General features: G+C 45.9%; 1 pseudogene; it reads left to right on the top strand.

The window, feature by feature from the left end:
• Nucleotides 1-3,945: 3,945 nt before the first annotated feature.
• LOC136638066 (5S ribosomal RNA) lies at nucleotides 3,946-4,065 on the top strand (annotated as a pseudogene).
• Nucleotides 4,066-4,283: the final 218 nt, after the last annotated feature.

Here is a 4,283-nt window from a genome sequence, read left to right as displayed (position 1 = left end):
AGCTGCATTGCCCTTACTTCGGTGCTGAAAAGTTGGTTAGGATTGCGCCCATAGTGAATGAAGACAAGTCAGATAATAGCCAAGGACAAGCTGTTCACTTGGCCCCAGTTAAGCAAAACACTTTGACCTCTTTAATGAAGTGTATTCATTTGTATGAGAAAACCAGGAAGTGCAAAATGTGGCACTTTCTCAGAAGTGATGTGAACTGTGCAATATCCTTGCACAAAGAGCAGCAGATTGAAAGGCTGGTGATGTCGACATAGTTAGATGAGTCTTAATGCACAGTGCAGGGCAGGGTCGTGACTGGCTAGAGCAGTGGTTCTCAAACTGTGGGTCGGGACCCACTTGGTGGGTTGCGATCTGATTTCTGGTGGGTCGTGAGAAGCTGGCAGCAGCCATCTTGGAAGATGGCAAAAGACCTAGGTGGCGCCATTTTGGAAGTGGGCAAAGCCTGGGCATCACCACTTTAAGCTTCCTGGCTTAGACATCTTCTGGCTCTGACATCACAGTAATGTCACTTCCTGTTTGACATCATTTCTGGCTATTACATCACTTCCAGGTTGCTGACATCACTTCTGGTGGGCCCCACACAGATTGTCATTCTCAGAAGTGGGTCCCGGGCTAAAAAGGGTCAGAACCATTGGGCTAGAGAATTAGGTCTTGACATTGAAAAACTGGATTCAAATCCTCACTCAGCTGTGAAGCTCCTGGGTGGGATTTATTAAATCACAACAGCTCCATCTAGCTTGCCTCACAAGGTTCCTGAGACATAAGCAACTTGGCCTCCATATATGACACATGGGCTGCAATCCTAACCACACTTTCCTGAGATAAAATAATAATAAATAATAATAATAAAACTTTATTTCTATCCCGTCCTTCTCCCCAAAGGGACCCAGGGCGGCTAACAACATATAAAACAGATTAAAACACAATTTCACAAACAGATAAAAACATATTAAAAACACATTAGCAGACCCCATAAAAACAGTAGTCAGATAAAAGTCAGAATAAAAGAGCATAAAACAGCAGTTCTTAGAGGAATCAGGCCTGTAAAAAAGCAACTAAAAGATGTATGAAAGATGTTAAAAAGGCCATGAAGTCAGAAGGCTTGGTTAAACAGCAAGGTCTTCAGGCCTCGCCGAAAAGTCTCAAGAGAGGGAGCCATTCTCAAGTCAAGGGGAAGGGAGTTCCATAACGTTGGTGCCACTACTGAGAAGGCCCTGTTTCTTGCCGCCGCCCCACGTACCTCCTTAGGCAGCGGCACTTGTAAAAAGGCCTCCTCTGATGACCTGAGAGGACGAGCTGGATTGTACGGGAGTAGGCGATCTCTAAGATATCCTGGCCCAGAGCAGTATAGGGCTTTAAAGGTCAAAACCAGCACCTCGAATTGGGCCCGGAAACGAATGGGCAGCCAATGTAGCCCCCGGAGAAGCGGGCTGACAGAGTCAAACCGCCTAGCTCCAGTGACCACACGGGCCACCGCATTCTGCACTAATTGCAGTTTCCGAACCGTCTTCAGGGGCAGCCCCACATAAAGCGCGTTACAATAATCTAACCTCGATGTCACCGTAGCATGGATCACCGTGGCCAGGTCTGCACGATCCAAGTACGGACGCAGCTGGTGCACCATCCGAAGCTGAGCAAAGGCCCCCCTAGCCACAGCCGCCACCTGGGAATCCAGGAGCAGCTGCGAGTCCAGGTGGACCCAGGAGAGCCTCTGTCTTATCCGGATTTAATTTCAGCTTGTTAGCCCCATTAGATTAAGCCCCATTGAACAAAACAGAACTTCCTTCTGAGTAGATCTGGTTAGCGTTGTGCCCCCAGAGCTCTTAGAAAGTAGGGTGGGAGTACAGATGCAGGAATTACTTTGAATGGGCTGAGACTGAAGAAGATGTGGTGGGCAGAATGAATGAGGCAACACCCTTGCTAGTGTTGGAATCACCAGCTATCCTGGAAGTCTAATAAAGATGGCTGCCAATTCCATGATAGAGAGCCACATGTTTATAAAATGAGGTGATCTGTGATGTGCCTGTATTCTGTGAATTCTAATGTCTAAGTGTGGAATTAGACGTTACAAAGCATATAGAACTACTACCTAAAGGACAGCCTTGCATCCATACCCCTGCTCCTGCTTGTAATGTCTAGTTGTACTCACCCATCTCCAAGTGTGGTCATGATATTCATGATCTTGCCTTCACCCCTACCAGCAGCCACAAACATGCTGCTTATGTGGGGAAATGCCTGCGCCTATGTCATCAGGACATGGGGTATGCAGAACTAGGGATTACAGAGAAGGAGGGGGAGTTGAACACAGGACTGCCTTTTCTTTGTAATGTGCGATTCTGCCCTTATTAAAAATACCCGGCCTCCCACAGATTTTCTTTCATTTGTCCTTTTTTTTAGATATTTGGATTTCAGTGTCTTGACTTGGTAATTTTCTATCATCATGATTTGATGCTCTTAAGCAGCCGATTATTCTTCCTTTCAAAGATTAGAGTCCAGGAAGGCACTCTGAATTATGCTGTCAGAAAAAGCTGTAAATTATTGCAGAAAGAGACAGCCTCTCCTTCTCTAGTTATCAGCCCAACCGATGCCCTTATAACTCTTTAGTTCTTTAATACCTTCATGTACATTATTGTCAGACTGATTGACAGTAACAAAGATAAAACAACAAAACAGAGATAAATCACAGGGAACAGAAACCAAAGTAGATAACACAAATACCACAGGGAGTGCAAACAGACCAGAGACTAACAATGGAAATGATAAATATGATAACTTGCATATCAATGAGTCTCAAATAATGCTTCGTTGTTGCTTGCACTTACATAGATCTACTTGATTACGGTAATTTACATACTCTGAAGGTCATTTCTTCCTGAAAGCTGTGATAAAATGCTTTGATTATGGCATACGTGTCTCCATGCAGAAGTTAGAAGTCAAGCCTGTAAAAATCAGGGGATGACATGGCAGTAGCTGTTGCCAGCCAGGGAAGCTGAGACAATACTGTCTGCCCAGGCCCACAGTGACAAGCAGCAGGTCGCTTAGTGGTATTGACATAAAAGAGGGCAGGAAGAAAGATTTCAAGTAGAGGATTTCATGGGAGAACAAAAAGTGAGCTTGTCACACACTTATGGGTGATTTGCTCAGAAGCCTATGGCCTTCCCAGCAGTGCCTCAGCACCGAAACATAAGGGTCAGAATTTCCCACCACCACTGTTAAATATCAGACATCAGATATTGGTTTTGCATAGCAAAACACCTCAGTTGGCAGGTTGACAATCCCCCCCTTACTACGCAGAAAGCTTAGGGGGACAGTGTTGTGCAGATGCAATGGTGGAAGAGACAAAATCCTTCTTTGCCATTGTCGCCACCAGAGTAGGGCCTTCAAGTGGATGTGAACCACTGTTTGGCAGGCTTGTGATGAGTGTCGATCCACTAGTTTGGCTTATTTACAGGTGCACAATTTGTGACCAAAGCAAGGTGTAGCTCGCTTTGCTCTAGCAATTTTGCAAAAGAAACAAAAGGCGAGGCTTCTCTTAAGATGGCAGCTAGCATCGGGGAGAGACTGCTCCAATAAATCTACTGGGGTCTGCCAGTGGGAACCTGCTCATCTTAGCCCAATTCAAAATGGCATGCGACTGGTCTCAGTCCTGCACTCCCGGCAGGCACCCAGCACCACATATACATGCAAACAAACCTGTCAGATAATATCAGCAACACATCCACCTAACAATAATAACAATATAATCACTAACAAGATAAGCCTATGCATGACTACTCAGAGTTTAATGGAATTTACTTCTGCATATAGGATTGCAGCTTAACTAGCACACATCATATCCCCTGTTCAAAGCAAGGACAAGCTAGAACAGTGGTTCATGGCTCATGGTGCCCCAGCAGCCTCCTCAGCCGGGCACCACCATCTTGGATTTCACAACATCTCAACAGCAACTGTTACCCTGCACATGCCCGATCTCGTCTGATCTCGGAAGCTAAGCAGGGTCAGGCCTGGTTAGTTCTTGGATGGGAGACCGCCTGGGAACACCGGGTGCTGTAGGCTTCTACCATAGTCTTCCAAGACTGAAGATTGCCAACCATGAGATAAAAGATGGTGGTACCCAAATCTTGCAAGATTTCACAAGATCCAAGATTCTCTACCTGGGAGAACAGGTAGGAAGGGCCACCAGGAACATCCCACAGTAGCCCTGTGAGTGTGCCACAACATCCTTAGGGCCCAAGGCATCGCGGCACACATTTTTGATACTAATCCGTCCAACA

Source organism: Tiliqua scincoides, chromosome 1, assembly GCF_035046505.1.
Source record: "Tiliqua scincoides isolate rTilSci1 chromosome 1, rTilSci1.hap2, whole genome shotgun sequence".
Taxonomy (NCBI): domain Eukaryota; kingdom Metazoa; phylum Chordata; class Lepidosauria; order Squamata; family Scincidae; genus Tiliqua; species Tiliqua scincoides.
The sequence above is the reverse complement of the archived record's forward strand: the minus strand, read 5'-3'. Positions and strand labels throughout refer to the sequence as shown.